The sequence below is a fragment of the Ostrinia furnacalis genome, unplaced genomic scaffold, assembly GCF_004193835.3.
Source record: "Ostrinia furnacalis isolate ACB-3 unplaced genomic scaffold, ASM419383v2 OfSCF1406, whole genome shotgun sequence".
Taxonomy (NCBI): Eukaryota; Metazoa; Arthropoda; class Insecta; order Lepidoptera; family Crambidae; genus Ostrinia; species Ostrinia furnacalis.
In genome coordinates, this window is record NW_021131645.1 from 112,569 (window position 1) to 138,729 (window position 26,161).

The following is a 26,161-nucleotide window of genomic DNA, read 5'->3' on the forward strand; positions in this document are numbered from 1 at the left end:
TTTTCGCTTAATCCTCGTAAACTATGCGTCCTAGTGACATGGCTACTATGAACCAAAAAAACTTATTAAATTTGTTACAGGTGAGATAGTCAAGTTTTTCTATATCATAGATAGTTTTCGAGGCATCTGCTCTAGTAGGTCTATAATATTGAAAATTTTAATTTTAACATTGAGCAAACATTCTAGACATGATTTTTTAAGTTAATTTTTCAGTCATATTCTGTCATCTGCCTATCTGTTTCAAAGATAAACAAGTAGGTACTAGTACAAGTACCTTACTTAACTTTTTTCTAGCTCAGAATTCGAATGCAATTCTTTCTCATTTAATCAATCAAGCAAGTTGCAAAATTCCGTGCATTATTTCTCATGCATAACCACATAGCAATACTCGTACAATCCTCACAAATGCGACCACAGTAAAGTTACATGCAGTAATTTTATTTCTCAGTTCTAGACCATGCATTATGGGGATAGAACCTGCAACCTCTGGCATTGTAATCCGATACAACAATCGGTCCATTGTTCTGTTTTCTATCTACAATTTTTTTATGTATCTGTCATAGTCAAAGGTCGATATGCAGTCTCTTCGCGGAATGACTAGTCTATCCTAGGTTTGACCAAGGCTTTCAGGCAAACCCCAAAGTGAATTCTTAATTCGGCCTTTGACTAAGTCAAACCTAGAAATGCCTAAACTGTTCAGTCAAACATCGAAACTAAAATAATCTGTTTCAGGCTTTGCCTAGTCAATCCTAGAAACGACTAGCAGACTCGTTCAAAAGTAGACGGCAAATAGAAAACCGGCCGGTGCGAGTCGGATTCGCTCACGAAGGGTTCCGTGAGACTCTGTTGTTGTATGGGAGTTGCTTTTTTATGTCCATAAATATTTATTTTATTTTAATTTTATGATTTATTTTTTGAATAGATATGCAACTAAATATTATTATTATGTGAATATTTCAATGATTCACTTGTTTACGTTTTAATATCGAGTAGAAAACTGCAACAAGTCCCGTTTGCTGATTGAGAACATTACCTTAACCTTAAATATTTAAGTATTTTATTGAATTATTTATTTTTAAAGTAAATAAAAAACTAAATATTTTGAGAGTGATTATGAGATACGAGACTGGTGACAGACAACCTTTAGCGAAGTCATAGTAATAATAAGGTCCCGTTTTAACTCTTTATCCTTTAATTTAAGGTAACAGAACCCTAAAAATTAGTAATTTCAAGATTGATCTAGAAACACTGACAAACAACCTCAGTAAATAAGTTTAGTTACTCGTACCTTCACCTAAAGAGATAGCTGCGCCTGCGCGTGAAAACGACCATAACGCCTATGCAATAAGTTCGAGATCAGAATGAAGTATAGTTTAGTTTAAAGTCTTATTGAGGTTTGACTAGTCAAACCCCGATTTCATTAAATTGAGTTTCGACCTTTGCCTGACCAAATTAGTTACTCCTAGGTTTGACTAACATTATTTAGTCAAAGGCCGAAATGTTTGGGCTTTGACTAAGACTGCTAGTCAGACCTGAGGATTGACTAGTCAAACCTAGGAGTGCCGGAACTTCGAGGTTTGACTATAACATATCAATTACGGATTAAATCTCATTATTTTTAATCCGTATTCTGGTGGCTATTTTAGCACTTACTAGTTATGTTTTTTGTGACTATATGTGGCAGTATTAATGTCTTCTTTAATATTTACACTATTCATGAAATATTGTTCATTTATGTTGATACTTGTAAAACATAAACATTGAATTTTGAAGTAGTTGAACTACTTATCCCAGCTCTACTGTGGTCTCTCCATTTCACCTTCTTACGCAAACTATGGAAAAAGCCTTAATATCCATACGTTGTACTATAGCTCTAAATCGTTCCATTATACAGCTTTTCCCATCGTTCGCGTTTCCCCGAAGATATTTAATACAACCAAGTTAACCTCTTTAGTTGCTTAACGGTTACAAAAACTGCGGAAATAAATGTAACTGAGACAATGAATGTTTGTATGACTGTGATGAAACAGCTATGTTTTAGATGTTGCATTATAATACTTCTTTCGTAGGAAATTAGTATACTGCTGAATATATCATTGTGTATACTACATAATGTTTTTCCTCTTTAAAAAATGTCGACAGTTCTTGAAAGGTTAAAGATGATTTTCTTGTATTCAATTAAAGTTAATTGAAATTAAATAATTTCATTTTTATTAATCACAACAACAGGTGCGATTGCGGTCAAATACCCTACCTTGTTCTGTATTAAAAAAAACATAATTCTTGTGTAGTTATTGTTTTTATAGACGTAAAGTAATGTAATCAGTCAATGAATGTAATCATTTATTGTTGTTTTATATCGTTTAAAGTAACTTTTGCCATGTACAAATAACTAAGTATCTGTTTCAGTTATTGTAAGAATAGTCTATAAGTCAATGTCCAGTCAATTAGTTACATTCCGTAGATTCTAAGACATTTTAGTTCGCAAGACTGTCAATAGATGGCGTTGTGCTGACTTACATCGCGGTGTCAAAGTTTTAGGCGACCCATATATAAAGGTTTTGAACCACCGTTCACATTAACCATCCTACTTGTTACTAACCGATTGTGGTGACGTAATAAACCCGTCGTGTACTGAGTTTGGCTTTTATTTCTAAGCTAGTACACCCTCGATTCGACTTTGACCCAAGGGGGTTAAACATGGTCCATCGAGTCGGATAGGTATTGCTCAGACCTATCCCGGAAGCCGTCCAGATAAGGGCGCAGTTTTTGGAGGATTAGGAGTGGTGGTGGTTCCTGTGGTTCCTGGTTGAGGAAGCAGAACAGCCTCCGAGGGTTGGAGCTGCTGCAGCAGGAGTTCGAGCTTGGTGGTGAATCCGGCTTTGGACTTCGAGACGGTGCTGATGAGAAGGTGCCGTCAGGATTGGGATCGGGAATCAATTGGAGGAGCAAGACAAGGACGACGTAAGGCTGACGTCACACGTGTGAGTGAAAAGGACAAAAAACTGTGAGTGCTCTTTATTTTATCAGTGCAGTGCGATAGAAATTTGAACTTTATTTACAAGGAAGAATTAACTTTAACATTTAGTGATCAGTGCAAGTAATGTTTGTATGAAAATTGGAACTTAGAATATTTGCGAGTTAATTTTATGGACTTAGAATATTTCGTTAGTAAACTTTAAGGACATTGTTAGTTTTTAAGAGAATTTGGTTCAGACGGGGAATCCATGCCCGATTTTGTATAGAGTTGTTTTGTTTCGAAACACTTAGAATTTTCACGGTAAATTTTGCATGAACTTAGTCTAAGATTTGGTTTTAAAACTATTTACATTTATACACATTATATTTTTTTTACAATCTTTATTACAATTTTATCATCAATTAAATAATTAAAATAATCAAATTAACAAAATGGAGTCTGATCTAATTTTACAAATGGACAATCATGAAAGAATTAATAAAGCATTAGCAAATTTTAAGAAATCGCCAAAAGTGCGAATTACCGAAAATTATTGTCAAACTCGATTAGAGTCTTTGGAAACATTATGGTCTAATTTTACTGATATGCACAAAACATTTATAAAATCATATGGTGCTGAGTTAAAAAATACAGATTACTATGAAAACGATGTGTACGATTTAACAGAAGAAACTTATATTGAGTACAAAACACTGCTTAAGACTTACTTGAGTAAATTTAATAAAGAGAGAGAACAATGGGCTGATGCAAGTGAAAAATCTCCTCAAGGAACGTCTAAAGCAGACTCCTTTAAATTACCCAAAATTGTAATACCTACGTTTTCAGGAAAGTATTCTGAATGGATCACATTTAGGGACTTGTTTAAATCATTGATCCATAATAATGCTAAGTTAGATAATGTACAAAAAATGCATTATCTCAAGAGTTCATTATCAGGTGAAGCTGAGCAATTGCTTAGACAAATACCTATTTCGGAAGCAAATTACGAGAGATGTTGGACTCAGTTAGAATCTCGTTATGATAATAAACGTTACCTTTCACATTTTATATTAAAAAGGTTACTTAGTCAGAGAAATATAACTACTGAATCTGCTAGTGGCTTAAAAGAATTGATTGATACGACTAACGATTGTTTGAGTGGTTTAGCCAATCTGGGGATAAATACTTCTAATTGGGACATTATTGTGATACATATATTGTGTTTAAAATTGGACAGTGAGTCACGTAAGCAGTGGGAATTTAATATAACTGATAGCACGTCATCTGAAGAACTTCCAACTTTTGAACAATTTAAAGAATTCTTAACCAATAGATATAGAGCACTTGAATTTTTAGATCCAAAAGTAATTTCAAATAAATCTTTCAATAATAATCCTAACAATAATTCGAATCATAATCATAATTTTGTAAAGTTTAAGGCTCTTCATGTGACTAAATCGCAATGTGAATTTTGTTCTGAGACTCACAAACTGAGTATGTGTCGTAAGTTTGCGAGTCAGGATGTCAGCCAACGTCGTAATTTCGTTCAGACCAGTGGGTTGTGTTACAACTGTTTGGGAGCCAACCATGGGGCGAAAGCTTGTCAGAATAAGCTGAAGTGTAAGCTTTGCCACCGTCGCCATCACTCTCTTCTACATCCTACGGGTACAGAAAATTACAGTCCACACACGAATGGTGTTAATGTTGAATCGGACGGGAAGGATAGTTCAAGGGGATTTGGGCCTAAAGGTGAGGCAGGTAATGCTGGTAAATCATCAGCTTTTGTAGCATGCAATTTCTCGACAGGAAATGTGAATCAGGTGTTGCTAGCTACGGCGCTAGTCAATGCCGAGTCGAGGAATGGCAGTAATCAGGTTTTAAGAGCCTTACTAGATCAAGGTTCTCAGGGAAATTTTGTGACTGAGTCAACCGTGATTGATCTGAAGTTGAAAAAGTCGCCTATACATGGCACAATTTCAGGTCTGGGTGGAGACAAGGGCTTAGTCTCCAAGGCTATGGTTAGTTTTAAAATAAAATCGAGATCAGATCCGGACAAACACTTCACTATACAGGCATACGTATTGAAATCAATAACTTCGTTTCTTCCAAATAGACAAGTAGGTCAGCTAGATTTTGCAGGACTCGAAGAAATTGAATTAGCAGACCCTGATTATAACCGTCCTAACAAAATAGATTTGCTACTAGGTGCGGAAGTTTATAGTCAAGTGATACAGGAAGGCATTCGTAAAACCCCTAATAATACACTTGTTGCTCAGGCTACTAGTTTAGGCTGGATTTTATCTGGGATTGTAAGCTCTCCAGTCAACCAAGCTAGAAGTGTAGTGGCATTACATTGTCAATTACATGAAGGGGATGAATTATTGAAAAAATTCTGGGAAATAGAGTCAGGAATGGACTTATCAAAGGAACAGACTTACACGGAAGATGAAAGAAAATGTGAAGAGATTTTTACAAAAACTACAACAAGGGATGAAGAGGGAAGGTACGTGGTTAGGTTACCTTTTAAAACAGAAGATCCTGATTGTAAGAGAGGAAAAACAAGAGATATAGCAGAGAAAAGACTTCAAAGTTTAGAAAGGCGATTCGAAAAAAGTGAGAAGTTTCATAAGAGTTATAAGGAAGTAATTGAAGAGTACATAGAGCTGGGACATATAACTGAAGTTCAGAAACCCGATGTAAACCGTAATGAATCAGTTTATCTACCCCACCACGCGGTAATAAGAGAGGACAAAGACACCACTAAAGTGAGAGTAGTGTTTAATGCTTCTCAGATTGGAAAAAATGGAGTCTCCCTTAATGACAATCTTTTGGTCGGTCCAACTATACAGCCAGATCTGAGATATCTCATCATACAATGGAGACTGTCACGAATTTGTTTGACGTCTGACATTGTGAAGATGTACCGGCAAATAAAGGTCCATGAAGAGGATGCGGATTTCCAGAGACTGTTGTGGAGAGATGAGAGTGGAGACATTAAGGATTACAAGCATCTCCGAGTTACCTTTGGTACAGCGTCGGCTCCATTCTTGGCAGTGAGAACTCTCCAACAAGTCGCTATAGATGAGGGCACTGAGTATCCTATCGCTGCTGAATTAGTGCCTCAAAAGTTTTATATGGATGATCTCATGTGTGGATGCGAGGATGTAAATGAAGGTATGGAAATCTATGGTCAAATGAAAGGTTTACTTAGGAAAGGAGGATTTCAATTACAAAAATGGGCAAGTAACGATGAACAACTTATGAAATTAATAGAAAAAGAGGAAAAGAAAGAAGAGAAAAAGAATGGAAATCAGGAATCTAAGGAAGGAATAAATATAAAAATGGACGAAATAATGAAAATTCTTGGACTAACCTGGGAGAGATGTGCTGATAATTTTCGTTACAAGGTTAATATTCCAGATCTACAACTACCTATCACAAAAAGGAAAATCATTGCCGACATATCTCGCTTATTTGATCCATTAGGCTGGATTACGCCATGCATCATATTAGCGAAAGCAATGATACAGAAGTTGTGGATTACAGGTATTGGGTGGGACGAAGAAGTACCTAAGGAATTAATGAAGGAATGGTGTGCTTATCGAAATGAATTAATGAGTATAACGGATGTGAAAATCCCTAGATGGGTTGAAACCAGAGCTAATGATGTGAAGCGTGAATTACACGGTTTTTGCGATGCCTCTAAAATTGCATACGCTGCGGTGGTGTATCTTCGCATCATAGATTCTGACGATAAAGTGCATGTAAGCTTGATTGCTGCAAAATCTAAGGTAGCTCCAATCAAGCAAGTTTCTATTCCACGATTGGAACTCTGTGGTGCTGTGGAACTTACGAGACTGCTGATAGATGTTGGTAGAGTATTGAAAATAGAGAGCTCGAACGTACATGCGTGGACCGATTCGACCATAGTCTTGGCTTGGCTAAACAGTTTACCTAGTCGATGGAAAGTGTTTGTGGCGAATCGCGTATCAGAAATACTAACCTCTATGAATCCCTATCAATGGTCTCATGTGAAAACTAGCGAAAATCCCGCAGATTGTGCCTCGAGAGGAGTATCTCCTGCCAATCTTATAAACCAATCCATGTGGTTCAGCGGTCCTAGTTTTCTTAGATCTAAAAAAGTTGAATATAAAAAGCCTACAGAGATAGAAACAGAAATGGAAGCAGTAAAGGTACACACATTAAAAAAGGAAGAAAACATTTTTGATATTTGGGAAAAATTTTCATCACTAACAAAATTGATTAGAGTTCTAACTTATTGCAGAAGATTTTTAAATTTAAAACAATCAAAGTCTAATCAACAATATAAAGGATATTTAAAATCAGAAGAATTAAGAGAAACACTAAAAATATGCATAAAAAAGGATCAAGAAATTCATTTTGAAAAAGAAATAGAAGCAATTAATAAGAAAGTTAATATTCAGAAAAATAGTAGATTAAAAAGTTTGAATCCGATATTAGACGAGAACAATATATTAAGAGTGGGAGGAAGGTTGGAAGAAGCTGATTTAAGGGAAAATAAAAAGCATCCAATAATAATGGCAAAACATTCTTCACTGACCAAGTTGATTATTGTCGATGCACACAATCAGACTCTGCACGGTGGACCACAGCTGACACTTAACTATATAAGAAATAAATATTTCATTATAGGGGCGAAGCAGTTGATAAAAGCTCACGTCAGAAAGTGCGTTGAATGTGTGAAAAACAGCGGACGCACATACCAACAGCTTATGGGCCAACTTCCTTCAGTTCGAGCAAAACCGGCTCGTCCATTCCAACACAGTGGAGTGGATTTTGCAGGGCCCATCCAAATGCGTACTGCTCGGGGTCGTGGTCACAAATCGTACAAAGGATATATATGCCTTTTTGTATGTATGTCCACGAAAGCCGTTCACGTAGAAGCTGTTAGTGATCTCACAGCTCAGGGCTTTCTCCAAGCATTTAAAAGGTTTGTGGCAAGAAGAGGTCGTTGTGAGCATATCTGGAGCGACAACGGTACCAACTTTGTAGGGGCCGCCACAGAAATAAGAAAACTCTTTGCGGATGAAAAGGATGGCATCTTGGCAGAAATAGCCGAAAATTTAGCCAATAATTGTACGACCTGGCACTTCATTCCGCCACATGCACCTAATTTCGGGGGATTGTGGGAGGCGGGAGTTAAGTCCGTCAAACACCACTTAAAACGTGTGATTGGAACGTCCACTTTAACCTTCGAAGAGATGGCGACGGTACTGGCACAAGTAGAGGCATGTTTAAACTCTAGGCCTCTGTCAAGACTGAATGAGGATGCAGAAAATTTAGACGTCTTAACTCCGGGTCATTTTCTAGTTGGAGAGGCTTTAGTCACGGCACCTGACTATAATTATGAGACCTCAAATGTAACCTCACTCAGAAGGTGGCAATACACACAAAGAATGAGTCAGGAATTTTGGCGAAAGTGGTCTCAAGATTACTTAAACCAATACTTTCACAGGTACAGATGGTCAACTCAAGCGCCTCAACCAAAAATAGGAGATATTGTGTTGGTCAAAGAGGACGGTCTTCCCCCATGTCGTTGGCTGTATGCTAAAATTATCGAAGAGCACCCCGGTCGTGACGGAATTACGAGAGTGGTTACATTAAAATGCAAAAATTCTATAATCAAACGATCTGTTAACAAATTGTGTATTTTGCCGGTAACTGAGTGAAATCGTTTATCTTAAATTTTTGTAGGTACATACTAGTAAAAATCATGCATGAATGAACTTGTTACTTTAATTTTATTTTACATTTTTATCAAATTATACAAAGTAATTATTATTTACTTTTACCTGTATTTTACTGTTTTAAGAAGAGTTTGGGTTTATGTGGTTTTATGATGTTTTTGTTAACACAATTTTAAATTGTATTATATTTTTAAATCTTAATTTCGAAGAGTTAATGTGAACAGTCATGGTGGATACGGCGATAAGTTGTTAATTGTAATATGTGTTAATAGGGTATTTTCAAATGTTATTTGACTGGTTTTGCGATAATATGTATAATGTGTCCTACTTTTACCATTGTGGTCATAGTGGGCGGTTCCGTATTTAGAAGGACAAAATGTCAATTTGTCCTTAGTGGGCGGTAAATGTAAGAATAGTCTATAAGTCAATGTCCAGTCAATTAGTTACATTCCGTAGATTCTAAGACATTTTAGTTCGCAAGACTGTCAATAGATGGCGTTGTGCTGACTTACATCGCGGTGTCGAAGTTTTAGGCGACCCATATATAAAGGTTTTGAACCACCGTTCACATTAACCATCCTACTTGTTACTAACCGATTGTGGTGACGTAATAAACCCGTCGTGTACTGAGTTTGGCTTTTATTTCTAAGCTAGTACACCCTCGATTCGACTTTGACCCAAGGGGGTTAAACATTCATATTTCCTGACTAATAATAGACAAGTCTGTATAATTCGTAACATTTCACTAATGAAAGCAAAGTACCTACATATTATATTGAAAAACTAGCGGCCGCCCGCGACTTCCTAGCCTACGCGTGGATCCCGTTTTACCCCCTTATGGGTAGAGTTTAGTAAAATCCCGTCTTAGTGAGCACCTACGTTCTAAAAGGAACCCCCATGCAATTTGAGACTCCTAGTACTTGTTGTTTCCGAGATTTCCTGATGAGTGGGTGAGTCAATGACCTCTCGCTTTTATAAGATAGCACATTTTAATAGATTTAACAGAATTACCAGTGGTAATTCAGCCCTAGTACATCGACCGAAGTGTATTTCTTTGTCTCATTTAGGACAACTTAAATAAGTCATTATAACGCCGTATTTACCTACAATAGCGGTAAAACTCTACCATGATTGTCACAATAACACGTCTATACCGGCCTAGGGGAGACCGAGGAGAGTTGTAACAGAGGTGGTTGTAACAAAGTCAATTTCTCTGAACCTAAGACTATATCGAGCTAGCAACTTCGCGAATTCTTTCGTTTTTTTTTTCAAGTTTGCTTGAAATTTTTAGCTCGGGACTATTCCCACCTTTCGTTCTCACTGCTGCAACTCCTGTGTAGCCAGGATCTACTGCTTGACCGCCAATAAAAACCCAACCAGCGAAGGTCAAGTTTGTCCCGAGGGAAAGTTAAACTGTCATTGGACCCGCAACGAAATTAATCAGAAGAACATACGAGGAGCTCGAAGTTAAGGTTCGACTTCCCTTCATTGCAAAGCGACAAAGTAAGGTTTAGTAACCTTTAAGAAAAGACTCGCTAAGGCGATTTATCACACTGCACCGCGGTACGCGGGACGACAGATTTAATCATTACTTGCAAGTACCTCAGTTTGTATAGAAAACACGCGGCACAACATACTGAAAACGCGTTTGCGCGTGGGATTCGTTATAATAATATGTCGCCACGTGGACCGCGGCGGAGCGCGGTGCAGTGTGATAATCGCCTAACTATCATAGGTTTAAATTGGCTTTATGACAACTCTCCCCAGTCTCCCCTCCAACAACCGGTTGCCCAACGCTCATTACCGCAATTAAATCGCTCAATTAGTCCGCGACAGCGATTGCAGTAACGGCGTCACCTGAGCATACATTCTCACGGGCACAATAGGCCTAGTACGGAGTTAATTATGTACTTAACCCTTAGATAATATTAGGTAGTTCCTGGAGACCCTTTCCACCAATGAAAATGATTTTCAGGACTTTTCTACAACTTATGTTAGCTTCCTATAAGTTTTGTCTCTAAGCGATCTTTCAGCCATAGGACGTCCACTGCTGAACATAGGCCTCCCCTAATGCTTTCCACGTTGATCGATTGGTAGCGGCCTCCATCCAGCGCTTCCCTGCTACCTTTATGATATCGTCGGTCCACCTTGTAGGTGGACGTCTCACGCTACGTTTTCCGGTACGCGGCCTCCATTCCAGAACCTTGCTGCCCCATCGGTCGTCAGTTCTGCGTACTATGTGCCCTGCCCATTGCCACTTCAGCTTGCTAATCCGTCGGGCTATGTCAGCGACTTTAGTTCTAAGCGATGGTATTCCCCAAAAGATAAGGAGATATTGTAAGCCTACCTTTTTCATTGGGAGAGGTCTATGTTCAGCAGTGGACGTCCTATGGCTGAAATGATGATGATGATGACCTTTTTTACGTTCATTAGTGACAAATCTTGGTTATAATTGAATAAAGACATTTCATTTCCTATACCTACTATTATTATTCATTCAAAAGTAAGAAGTAATTTACATAATTTTATTAAAAACGTTGAAATGGCATTCTGGAAATCAAGCGGCAGTTTTTCGATGACGATGTACAATATTGACCCAAATTGTAATTTGCTGTATTCTACCAAATATGCCTTAGTTATTTAACACCGGGTAAGTGACCTCGTATTAAGCAATAAAGAATACTGTTCACGCATAAACAATAAACCGAATAAGCAGGACTGCTATAAACGCCGTTTACGTAGTTTCGACTACTTCTGTCACTGTCGCTCATGCTGGCATCTCGCTATGTGTGAGAGGGACGGAAACATTCAAATTTCGGATTACATTTTTGGAATAGCAGATATTGAATTCGCATGTCGACACAAAACAATGGAAGTACGGAAACTATTGCCCAATGACCTTAGCTACTGATATCTTGGCCTAAGTTTAGTTATATAACGAATAACGAGTACGAATAACGAATTACATGTTTTTGTAAGTCATAATGAGTTTTGAGATGATAGATGTTTTCGCAAGTTTTAAATTGTATGGACTCAATTTTTTCATCTGTCTTAAATAGTGTAATTTTGGAAGTTATGGCATGAATTAGTATCAAAAATATTGTCACATGACTTTTTACAAGACAGTTTTATCGAATTTTAAATGTTCATGACATGAAAAAAGAACCACTTCCATTTCGTTTTTCAGGACTCATTTCCTATATCTGCCATTGCTTGCCTGAGTGAAAAAGGTAGAGCTAGGTAAAAACTCATTCTTCACAAAAAACAAGTCAATCATAAGAAACACATAAACTTAAAGGAAAAAATTGGAAATGGCAATATTATAAAATCGAAATAATCAATACCTAAGTGCTAAATTCAAGTTTTATTTTTCTGCCAAGTTTCCAACGGACTAACACTTTTGTGAAAAACTGGTAGAATACTCAGCAGAAAATCTTATCAAGTAATCTTTCTCAAAAAAATTATAATTATTTAGAGTAGGGAAAGTTTTTCCACTCTCGCCCGACGCATCTAACTCAGAACAAAGTTTAATTGTTCAGATTGTAATCACTTCTTAGCCTTAATTCCTAAGTAGGACGAGAACTGCGGATGAAAGCCGTGGCGACTAAATACCACTAATTACACTTTTAAGCCTCCATCAAACAGCGAGCGTGGCGTGGCATGGAAATGACGTGACGTGACATTTTTGTAGCTATACGCTACGCACCAAGTTTGTCGTTCATTTGTTTTTGGAGCTACACGCCATACTAATTTGTCAGATCGTGGGCTCGCCCGCACAGAACTTTTCCCGCCGTGACTTTTTTGCCAACTCCATACATAGGTGACAAAAAGTTTCTGTCACGCTACATACGCGCGCATACATCTCCATGGACTTGGTATGAGCGACGAAACAGTGGCGGCCACAAAAGTCACCCGTGCGCGCGAGCCCTTAGTCATAATAAGATATAACACACTATGACGTTTATGTAGGTAGTGGTACTGTCTAGGTGCTTATTTTGTAACAAAAATGCATAGCCCTGATATGTAGCTATCGCATTGCAAGGCTTCATCAAAATTCTTTCAGTAATTTGCGTGTAGAGTTATCAATTATTCCGTTCATCCTCATAGTTTAGATTCACATACAAATATCTTCCAATCGTAGAGTTTCAATATAATTAGTAGAAGGTTAATTCGTTTGCCAAAATTTTTCATTAGTTCATTTAGTTGATTTAACATTTGCATAATTATTGCTATTGTTAGTTTATTTTGCAAAATTCCATCCGACTGGGTTCTCATATTTTTACTACGTGAATTCACTGTGACCTCAAAATGCCTCAGAGTGATCTCACTCACAGGTTTCCTTTCCTTCAGTCACTCATAGATCTATGTAGACAGACCAATGTCAGACACAGACAGTGTCTGCCAGACACGTCCTAATGGCGCAATCGCGATGATAGCAGACGTTTTGTAATATAATAAGTAGATAGAGGCGTTAGCTAATTGCTATCTGCCATCAGGTGGATGTTTTGCAACGTCTTTTGTTTTATTTACGAATGAAACTCGGCAATTGGTGGTCGTTATGGATGTAACGAACGCCTAAAGTGTGGCCCTTTTACAATGGTCTTTAAAGTAGGAGAGTGCAGGACTTGACCAATCCTCCTATGTTGAAAATAATCGTCTTTGAATCGGTAGCTCAACATTTTGGGGACACCAGACCATTCTGGGGATATGCGCCTGTCAATAATTAAGCAATGCTCTTACCATGATGGCTACCAGATAACAGAAAACTTAGATACTATTTAACAGCTCCGACCAAATCCGCGACCTCAATTTAAGTAGTCCGGCACGTGAACCATCGGACCGGTGGCTGTCAAATGCAGGGAAAGAGTTCCACATTGCTGGTTGCCCCCATGGCCTGGGGTATGCAGAAAGCATTTTCTTGACGAAAAACCTAACCTAGATAACCCCTTTCCAGCATGCAATGGTTAGGTTCTTCTTCTAATTTAAATACACGGAATTAATAAAATTATTCACTCACAAGTCTGCAAGTTTCGAAAAGAACAAAAGCGCTGATATTTATGTATGCTCAACTCTTTCAAGTGTGACGGACACTAAGTAATGTATAAATTCTAAATCTGACGTCCAAACATTAGCCGAGGAAAGCAGCGAATCGGTTCAGTGAAAGTGGATGCGTACGCGCCGGCGGAATTGCAGTTTTGACATGCGGGCCGTGACGCGGGCACGGATTTGGATAGCCCTTGATAAACATTATCATCCTCGTTCAGTTCAACCTATGGTAGTCCATTGCTGGATGTAAACTTCCTCCAAAAAGCGCCATTAAGCACAATCTTCAGATTTTTTAATCCAGCCACTGCTAGATATCTTCCTGACGCTGCTAACATAAAGGATTATTAGTCGCTCGTAGAAATAATGGTTGTAGCAGAAAACGAAAGAAGATGAGTAGGCTAGTACTAGGCAGACGATGAAGGTGGAAGAATGGTAGCCTCAAGAGTGGAGCTCCGAGGAATCCTGCGCTGGTTCGTTCTCCGCCATGAACCCACTCGTAACAGAAGCCTATGTTTAGCCACAGTTTAGCTTAGGACAAGGGGTTCAGGAGACTTTTATTAATTTGTGCTATACACATTACATAGTATGATTTAAAAAAAGTTGACGTTCGCCAATTTGTCACTAGGTAAGTACCCACTTGGTAGTACCAGTAGTACTAATAATACCTAAGTGGGACATTGATCATTGCAAATTCAGCGATTGCAAAACGCAGCATCAATTGTTTTCGTTCGGACGCTAATTTGCGTGCAATTATGAAAAATATGTTGGAATTATTCATTCAATGCATTATCGTGACTTCGAAATATTTAGCATAAATGGCTGAGAACCATTTGAAAAGATGGAAAACGCATAGTACGAACTAAATTGAATAATAAGCATTCATGCGAGGTTGAATTTAAATTATGTCTATTAAATATAATTTAATTACTTGTTAACCGTCAATGTTACGCACAAATCGAATCAATTTTTTGCGTAAGTAGTTTCAAATGTAATATAATGCGTTAAGTAAAAAAAACACCGCCATTTTTTAATTAAAAGCAGTTTTGTTTAACATTGTTAGTAATTTACATTATAAATATTAAAGCAACACTTAAAATAATAACATTTACGAGCTGGCTATTATTTTAATTTTAAAGTAATAAATATAATAAGTACGTAAAAAAACTCGACAATGTGATAATGGCTAAAAATAAATAATTATTAATCGAGTTATATTTTATTTATTAATGACAAGCAACAAAACATAAAAATACTTACATACATTTGTCTTAGGATTACTTAGGTGCTAACTATTTTAAGCATCATAATTCATGTCATTTATACTGTAAGAGCGTTCTTAATTACCAGAGTTAAATATGTATAATATTTAACCTACACTCCCCGCAGTCTTTTCAAAAGATTTCCAGGGGCGCAGTTAACGCGACCGCATTCAACGATGTGCGTTCGTTTTGCTGCTTCACTTAATTAGGCAAACATCGTTTGTGTTCGTAATTCGGTTACCTCAAATATTCTAGACCTAGGCCCGACCCTGTCCTGCCACTCTCGCGCATGCATAATGCTTGTCTCGTCCTAATCGCTGTGACTAATAGAAGGACCCACTAATGTAGTCTGGGTTTAAGGCTGCTCTACCACCAAAGTTATGCGGTTTGCTATACTTATGCCAAACACTAAGCTAATTTGGAAATACCAATCAATATATATGTTACGGCTAAAGATAGGTGTGAACATAAACTTAAGATTAGCCGGCTAAACTTAAGTTTATCTTCGACGAGGTGTTAATGTTAGTTTCTTTTATCTTTAGCCGGCTAAACTTAAGTGTAACCGCAGGCCCTTGGCTAAAAATGTAGAAGGAAATGGAAAAGGAAACAATGTAATAATGTTTACTATTTTGACCCGAAAACTTTATTAACACGTTCCGACGCTGTACTCTAGTCCAATATCACATAAATGTTTCATACACCTATACCCGTACTGTTGTTCACAATATTTTGCAACAACAAGTCTGCTCTCTATGAAACTCTAATGTAAAATCGACGGTTGTTGCCGTAGTGTTTTTAGATTGATTTTCGTGAAAACAGCGAGACCCGTACTGCCATAATATGAATGAATTCCACCTTTACTGTAAGTGCCGTTACAGCGGCGGAACGTGTTAAAAAATAATCACTTTCATTACACATACTTTTATGTACCTATGTAGGTATTCAAAATTACAATTATTACAATAACAAAATATTAATCACTTAAAACAATATCTACCTAATCATTAAAATAAAATAATAAGGAACCATTTGGTCATTACAATTGAATCTTCTTTAGGTATTTAAAATTACAAAATAAAACAAAATAAAATTGCGCGCGCGTTATCTCCCCACCGCCCCCTCAAGCCCTCCGCCGGCCTGGCGCGCCCATCGAATACATTTTTAGCCGTTTCGTTTTGGCTAATGTGCACATTAGCCGGCTAAAGATGGAATATCACGACGCAAACTAACATGCTATCGAACTTTAGCTGCTTCTCGAAGATAAACTTAAGTTTAGCCGGCTAAACTTAAGTTTATGTTCACAACTATCTTTAGCCGTAACATATAGTAAAACCAAAAATCGCATGTCTCTATCCCTATCACAACATTTGCAATGATCGTTTGAACTAAGCCTCTCCGGGCGCGCTATTCAACGCTTCGTTAACAACGAAACTGAAAATGGCTCTAGATTTGTAATTTAGATAAAGACAAGTTAAATTTCAAATAAAAACAAAAGATTTCGAAGTAAAATAAGCATTTTAGTTAAAATTAAAATTTTCTCTACCTGCAGCGGAGAATAATGTTGTGGCAGGCCTTTGTTCAAACGCTCATAGCAAATGTTGTGATAGGGATAGAGACATGCGATTTTTGGTTTTACAAAGATAATACGATAGAGAATAATACAAAGTAATAAAAACCACCTGTTATAGGGGCATTTTTTGAAGAAATTTATCAAATAACCAAAAAAACACGAATTTAAAAGCAGATTTTTTTCAAAAAGTATCATTTTTTATTATTTGTTGGCCTTTTTTGTGTATTTTATGTATTTTTTAGTATCGCCTGTTATTAAGCATTATTACTGTTTTTATTTTATCAGGATATACCGCTTAGTTTAAAAGTTATTACGTTTTCCTTACAATAAGTAATTGGAAGAAAAAAAATTCGATAAAAAAATAAAAAAAAATCTCAAAAATTTTTTGACCTCTTTTTTGTCGATTAAAATAGGTCTAGTTTAATCTATTTTCATATGTACACTTTAACGTGACTCACACTGTATAATAAATAATTCAAGATCTTGTTGATCGTGATATCACACCTATATTAACCAACCATTGTAATAATCGGTTCTGAAATGGAGGCCGCGTGCCGGAAAACACAGCGTGGGACGTCCACCCGCAAGGTTGACCTACGACATCATAAAGCTAGCAGGGAAGCGCTGGACGCAGGCCGCTACCAATCGATCAACATGGAAAACATTGGGGGAGGCCTATGTTCAGCCGTGGACGTCCAATGGCTGAAATGATGATGATGATGTAATAATCGAACGAGACGATATTCAAAAATAAGTGGGGCAGTTGTATTCCACATTTTAACCTAACAGAGACATGTTGACACCATCAGTCAATTGACGTACTTTTTAAAACTGTCAAAACAAAACTCTCCCATAGATTTTGTATGGCACTACAAGCAAGTGACGTCACTATTTTGTCAACTCAATTAAACTACTTTTTTCAATTACAATGCGACCAAAAATCGTAATTTACAGTTAATTTAAAATTAATTAAGTTTTTAAGACCAGAATGAAGGGTATTTTTAAAAAAGTTTTGGTTTCGAATTATTGGGGTATGGTGTCAAACTGTCTAATTTCAGTTTGAATAAGTTTTTAAACTAACTGATTTATAACATTAACTAAGTATTAATACAGATTCCTTCCAAATTCCAATGCACATATTTGTCGCTTATCTTCAGTAGAATTATAGCCTTAATGGACTCCTGCGGACATAGTGGTCCATTAGGGGCGACCATGAGATGTTGCTCCATCTTCGTAATGACTAAATGTAGAGGTAATTTTAATAAAATAAAAGTTCGTACATACTGTACCTCTGATGAGGTAATTAGGTAGGGTAGACCGGGGACAATAGTACCATTTTTTGGAAATTGTTCAATATTGAGAAATCTAATGAAATATAACTTATTCTGTTAGTATGCTGTAAAAAGTAGACTCCTAAGCTACAAATTTAAGCATGCAGAGTTGAACTATTCTTTCGAATACTTAATGAAAAACGAGTTTGAACTGTACGATGTCTCATGTTACAATTGACCCCTACAACGGGTCAATTGTACCAATAATATATGAGGCTATAAAAGTCGTTATGTTTATCTAATCATCACCTTTATTGGTATACTATACTCTTAATCTCCTACAATCATCATTCTTTATTAATTGAGATCGAAAATATTTAGGAACAAGTATGAAAAATCAACACTTAAGTTTAAAAACAAAACAATAACTTTTCTTCCATAAAAACGAAAAAGCTAACTGTTTCTACATAATATGTGATTTATTTGGCTCGGATATTGCTCCTGAAACAACAATAAGCATAATAACAATGATAGAATAATCAAAACTTAAACATCTATTTTTGTATGAGGGTACAATTGACCCATGGTACAATTGACCCTGATTTATTCATACCTACTACCTAATGCTTCGCCCTTTTAAAAAAAATTCATAAGCCTGTTCATAAAGGAATAGATCCGTTGATCCGTGATCAGTACTTTTGACTCTACGTCGAGGCATCTAAAACAAAACGTTCAAATACTTAGTTACTTACTGAAATACTTAGTCTTACTGAAAGCTAAAATGTACATATTCAGAAGGGTTTTAGAAACCTATATTAAAATATTTTAAGTAGGCATTTAGGTACTTATATCACCTTTTTATCGACATCTACCTACTTATTTAATAAAACACATTAACTATTTTTTCAGTAGGTAGGTATGCCTATAATTATAAAAATATAATTGTAAAAATGTAAAATAACCACGTGAATGTTTTATAATAACTTATTTTATTATAAGTATAGGTACTTTAAAACCAATTTAAAATGTTAAGTATAAAATAAGGTTCCGGGGGTTAATTGTACCACGGGGTTGATTGTACCGCTACAATTGACCCCATGGAGACTGGTACATTTGTTCCAAGTAGGTAGTCAAGAGAACTTCACCTAAAATTCAGTCATTTTCACAGTGAATGCCAATAATTCGCTGTCGATACAAAGTTTAGAGCCTGGATAAACTATTGACAACAATACTTTGGTAACAAATAGCATATTAGGCAACTTATGGGCTCATATATTTGACATAAAAACTTACTGCGGCTGGGCAAAAAACAAAAATCCTTCCTGTACACCTTCGTTTTTCAACGCAAGCGCCGCCGACTGGTGAGCGGATGGAAACACAAAAAGCGCATATTCTGACGCTATGCACACAATCTAACGTCGCTTGTATGAAGAAATATCGCCGATGGTACTATTGACCCGTGGTACTATTGTACCCGGTCTACCCTACCTAACAAAACTGTTTGTTCATTCGATCATAGAATCTCAAAAATTCGAATCTTATTAAGTGCTACTTAGCCTGAGTTGCACCACCTAACTTTGACCGTAACTATAACGAAAACATGTGTCTTTTGACAGATTTTTGACGTTTGTCAAAGTTAAAGTAAGATGGTGCAACCCAGCCTAAAAGTACTAATTTTGGCTGTCACCTTAACGAATAAATTAACTTAATCTTGACAGACTCCTAAGCTCTCTATGTTTTATCTAAATAAGTTCAGCTGTTTTTGGCATAAAGGAGTAACAGATACCTACAGACAGTTACATTCGAATATACATATAGATGAGAAAAGGGTCTCAATAGAAATCACGAAAACCATTTCCGATCACATGTTTTTACATTAAACTTGCAGGTACAATAACCATGACTTTCTCCTCCTTTGTCTATGGTTCCATGGCTGTCATACTACCCTCATTGCGCATAAATGAAGTAATAACACAATAAAAAGTAGTGCATTGTTACTTTGTCTCAAATATGAAACAATGTGACACAGTGCACAGATAAGGCAGTGTGTCATATATGAAACGACAGGACAATTCGGTTATTGTTAGCTTCCTGACAATTTAATGTGTCGAAAGAGCATCGAATTCGCGACGTCATTTTTAACACCCGCTCAAATAGCACCCGCACGAATAGCACCTGGCCTATTCCACTTAGAGAACCTATCAATATTATGGGCAGGCGCCGACCACTATGCGGCAGATTGAACACCCCAGGTTTCTAGTGGGTTAGAGTCCCGCATAACCTGCCGTCCCCCTGGGGTAGGTATGGATAGTCCATTTCCCTGGGTTAAAAAATGTGCTTTTCGTGGAATTTTTATATGTATAGGTGCTCTAAGTGGAATAGGCCAGGTGCTATTCGGTCGGATGCCATTAGGTGCTCAAACTGGAATACGTCGACGGGGTTGCTAGCTCGATAAACATTCTACGGTTCAGAGCAATTGACTTTGTTTCAACCCACATTTGTTACAACTCTTTTCGGTCTCCCCTATGTCATCTCTGAAACGACAGGACAATTCAGTTATTGTCTGATAACAATTGAAATCGGCCTTGTAGATTTGGTGGTTAAACCATTGTTGGAGTACGTGCTGTATCTACAGACTAAGTTAAACAATGTACCGACAACGCATCTGCAAAGGCTATCTCAATTGAATTAAAACTTTTACTGAAAGACATATTTTTGAAAATGAAATCGTTACATACAGGGTTGAAACGATAAGTGATCTCACTCGATTATTTCTAAACTACACAAGATATCCAAAAACTGATTACTGATCCTAAAAGTGCTTCACGAGTTCTATCCAACGGTACCAATAATAGGTTACAAAATAAACTGCATCTATCTGAAAATTCAATGTTTCCAGCCTCCATACATTTAGTAAAACCACATAATATTAAAAACTATACAAGATATCCAAAAACTGGTAACTGATCCTGAAAGTGCTTCACGAGCTCTATTCAACGGTACCAATAAGAAGTTATAAAATAAACTGGATCTATCCGAAAATTCAATGTTTCCAGTTTACATACATTTTGTACTGCCACAGTCATGGCACGCATGTCTTGATAATATCATAGCAAGTAAAGCCTAAAACCAATGTTTTCCATGAATAATTTTAAATTACAATGCAATTTACGAGTTAATTTTAAGTGTTTATTATTTAAAATAAAAAAAATTACACTTTTAGTCGTGGTTTCACAATAATCATTTATTGAACTCAAGCTTACGACTAAACAAAACTTTTCGTGGCAAACAATCATGGGAATTTACATATTTCCACATATAAAATAGGCTAGCTCAAAATCGACCGTTCACGTTGGCGTCGCGCACCGGGAAGAAGGAAACTTCTAGAAGCTTCCGCGTGAGTCGCGAGACGCGCGGGGGGACTGCCTCACGCCGATTGGCCGAGGAAAGGGCGCGATACTTCCGCGTGATTCGCTATTAGACGAGATGGCGTGATAACACTAACGTTGCGTTGTTCGCGCGCGATAACGTTATAAACGTTATAAAATAGCGTTGCCGCGTTACACACTTCTAATATTGTGTGGCTGGCACAGTGGCATACATTTAGTATGGAGGCTGAAAACATTGAATTTTCGGATATATCCAGTTAATTCTGTAACCTATTACTGATATCGTTTGAAAGAGCTCGTGAAGCACTTTCAGGATCAGTAATCAGTTTTTCGATCTTGTATAGTTTAGAATTAATCGCGTGAGATCACTTATCGTTTCCACCCTGTAGAACTCTCATACCTAAGTTTGGGCAATATTTTATCACGTAACCAGGACTTGGCGCGTATTTCTGTTGAATTACACTTCATATTCACGTCATGTTGTCTGTATCAATCGTATAGGAAATCGTATACAACTTGTATCATTCAAATAATTCTTAAGCTCCATACCCAGTAGACTGAGATGATGATAACTATCCAGTCATATGTGTTCTAAGAGGCTAATTCTATTTACAATATTTTTTTTATGTATATGGGTATTTATAAAAATAATCCGTACCTAGTCAGTACCCATAGCTCAAGCTTCGCTAGTTTGGGACTAAGGCTGGTAGTAGTAGCTCTGAATAAAATTTCCAAGGATATTAATTACTTTAAAAGTCAAAGAAATAATGCAAATCCGATCTTGTCTGCCCTGTGTACATGTAGGTATTGCACCGATGATCGCATCCACTGTACTGTGTAATAATTGTGAAAACATTGCTATCAAGTCTACCACTCGGTCATGGTTCACGCATCTCTGACAGCACAAAGCACAGACCAGCAAATCAAGAAAACACTGGCTCTTATTTCGTTGCAATAGGAACCATTTTTCAACAAAAAAATACAGGATGTGTTACCAACTGTATAAACTAGGGCGCGTGCGCATCTCACACAAGACAATGACTTTCGACAACCTGCTTCTGACGTTTCTAATGTCAAATTTCCATACCAGTTAGCGAATTAAGAATGAGATGAATGCTGAGAGTTGATTTCATCTTTTTATGTCGGGTAATGGGCTTTATTCGCTTAGGTTGGCCTGGTTTCAGGAAATTATCGTGTGAGGATGAGTTTGATACGTGACTGAGTCAGTAGTGTGAAGGAAGGGACATTGTCATTGCAAAGCATGGAAATGGAAAGTCTACTATGGTATACTCGTAATGATGACCCAAACTTCATGTATGCCCGTGGTTCTTATTGGAAGCATGCGCTGAAAAACTTTCAGTCTTTATAAAATAACGTAGGTCTGGCGTTCAGTAGCTCTTAGTTTAATATTTGGACAACACGGAAGTGTCCCAGATATTATGACATTGACAGGAGGGTGCTACTATCTCATACTGGGCTGACAATTCCAATATTTGCCACGTTGATCAACACAGAATTCTCCCATATTATTATTTATTAACAGGAGGGTACTATCAATGCTGAGTTTTTAGTTTAGATTTTTGCCACTTGACGTTTGAGTCGTTTGACTATACATATTTCATGCATTGACAGTCTATCATCATATCATTATTCTGATTCTAATTCCATAAAGAAAACGGGACACCGTTCTCTTGATGCTGTCTGATTACGGGACCTTTGACATCTGCCCTTTGACAGTGAATTGTGTGTTGCCAGTAGAGATTTAAGTCATAATAAGGTGTTGCCTGTGGAAAATATCGTTTTTACCTTCTTAAACATAAATAATGTGGACTGTAAATTGAAATAAATATTTTTTAATACTTTTTAATAAAATTGATCAACTCGATAATATACAGCTTAATTGCGTTAGTGCTTAACATGAAATATAAGTTTAACTTTGCCAGTCGGTTTGAATTGTAACATAATATATATGTTTAATTTAATTTAAAACGATATAATTGATTAGTTTATTGTACCAGAACGATGAACTTATTTTAATTTTAATCCAGATTAATAAAGACTACACAATATTTAAAAATTACTCAATTTAGCACGGAAAACTTCAGTTTTCAATTAACTTTTAAATTTTATGTAGCCGCTTTGAAATCAATAGTTAAATAGTAATTAGTTAGCAAACTTGGGACGTCACGGATTCGTATTAGAGAATAAATGATGATATTATGATCTACTAAGTTTTATACCCTTCAAGTGTTTTATTTGCAAATAAGAGTAAGTTCCTAAGCCTTCCCTTCTGTTACGTTTAATCTATCGTTATACCAAAAGTGATTCAAATTGGCTCAGCGGTTTAGGTGTAAATAGCTAACAGACGGACAAAATTACTTTCGCATAATGTTCTTAGGATTAGACAAATTCACTTTTGTTCACACATTTTATTTTGTGATATAAGAAAGAAGTGAAATTCCCAATTAACTGCCTTATCTCATTATTTCCACGCTGCGTTATCATAACACCGCATAAAAATGCAATCGAAGTTTTATTTCAATTTCACTTTCGTTTAAGTTATTTTTTTTTACTAAAACAGAACTGAATAATCGACTGGTTTATTCATAAAACAGCCGGTACTAATGTAATCGGTTCTCTTTAGTGCTATGCTACTGGCCGCTATGGAACGTGTTTAAAATAAGTGTCAACAGTTTAGAAAAAGAACACACTCGAAAACAATTGAAAAGCGACAATAAATGATGATTTTTAATATTCGCGCCAATTTTCACGATTTATTGCACAGAAAAAAAGCGTGGAAAATTTTAATTTATTTAATTTTACTAAATTTTCGGATGGTTTACAGTGACGCATAAATATATTTGAAAACAATATTGTATTGATAAAATGTAATCGCATTACAATGTTTGAACAGTTGCAGTCGAAGTGACGTACGAAATTCTTTTTTCTTTCAGCAAGGTTCTTTTACATCATGAGACGATCAATATTTGTACAGACAGTCTGTTATTAATTTGCATATTATAATCCACTATTCAATTTAAACAAAAGACTTGCGTTCATTTGAGTTCTCTTCTACTTATTAATTTGTTATGATAAAAATATCAGAGACATGTTGGATTGATGGCCACATAGCCTGGTGGATCACGTACTACGTCATAGTCACGGGTTCGAATCCCGATGAGAGCGAATGTTAGTGTTATGAGTACAAGCATTTATTCCTTGATAATAGTCGTTTAAAAGTATGTTTATGTTTTGTTTTCTGATATGTAATAGGTAATTAGGTAATATTTACTTTGAGCCTCTACTTTTGCTTTTGGTTGAATAAGAATTGGTTTAACAATAATTAGAAAAATCTAGGCTGAGTTTCACCACCTTATTTTAACCGTAACAATAACAATAACCGGTGCTTTTTGTATGGAGTTAAACAGATTTTTGACGTTTGTCAAAGTTAAAGTAAGATGGTGTTACCCAGCCCTAGAAAGCGACATCTTAAAATTATCATCATCTTAATCTGGTAATAGAACCCTATCCCTTTGGATCGTAAAATCCAATTATCTCATTTCTAAACCACCAACCCCCTTACTAATAAAACTTACACGCTCGTTGAACAGTGTTTTAAAGTGACGTTTAGTATGGAAATGTCATTTTAAAACAGTGTTCAACAACTGTGTAACTTTTTATAAATAAGGGGGCAAAAATCTACATGCAAATTCATATAAGGTGTTTTTTCTAGGAATCTGTGTATCTAACACAGTAGGTGTGTTACTCATTCATTGTCGCATTTGCAAAAAGCCATAAAATTATCAACAGCCAAATGTGTAAAACAATGGTTTCGATTAGTCTCACCGAGCGCTTTAATTAAGGTCTATGACTAAAAAACTGAATTTCCGCAGCGGAAGAACAAAGACGACTTCCGCCAGCCATTTTGTTTGTTTCCCATCTATTGTCTATGGCTGAACGTCAGAAAGCATAGACTAAAGAGTTATGATTTATGGTGCAAGAAAGTGCAAAGACGATTCGGGTACATGAGAACAAGACTGAATTAATGTTTATAAGTAGTGAGAAAATACGAGTACATTGGCTTTATTCAAGTAGTGTTCCAAGATAATGAATCTTACCAAGCTATCATATCAATTTATCATTGACATTATAACTTCTTTTTGAAAGAAAAAGCATGGGAATCGCTCTTGATTACAGTCGCATCTAAGCGTATATGATTGTATTGAGTTTTTAATTTCCATAGTGGAAGAGATTAAAATATTTCATCCGTACTCTACTTAGTGCTTATTATTACTCGTATTTAAGTTTGTACCTACTCGACTTTATTTTACTATCGCGAAGAAGCTTACAAATAGGTAGGATATAGATTTGGAAGAAGGACAAGACAAGATGTAATGTAACTTATAATATTCCTCGAAAAACTTCCTAAATTAAAGGAATGAAATCAATTACAAGTCATCTTCATTTCTCAAGCCTGCATTTCCCAAACTGGGAACAAATTCACAAAGCAATTCTGAATGCTTTTAATGGTCGCCTTATGTCCTACGTAATAGGCTAGTTTCCTAAAAAAATTTTTTTAGTCTTAGTCTAATAGTTTTAGTTAGTTTTTGTTTAATATCAAAAAATATTGGACACATATTTTTATTTGTCAATCTAACAAATAATTACATAGTTATGGTGCGTTGAAGTTCCAACGTGCGGCACTTTTATGCAAGCATTGACGTCACGGGCCTCTTCTTATGAACTTTGGCGCGCTTTCTCTTTAAATTTTCATTAGTTTGAAAAAGTGAAAAATACGTGTAGAGTATTTTTTGATAAGTTAACTGACGGACTAATTAAAACTCTTGCTTTTTGACCCAGGAAACATCCCTACAAACTAAATGACTATCGTAGAGACGATGGCCGTTGGGACAGGAAAGTTCTCGAATGGCGACCACG

The 26,161-nt window shown here is 36.4% G+C and overlaps 1 protein-coding gene across 1 annotated transcript in view; it reads left to right on the forward strand.

Moving 5' to 3' along the window:
• The window catches only part of LOC114352563 (bicaudal D-related protein homolog), a 143,379-nt gene that overhangs the window by 91,448 nt on the left and 25,770 nt on the right, over positions 1-26,161 (forward strand). The window lies entirely within an intron of this gene.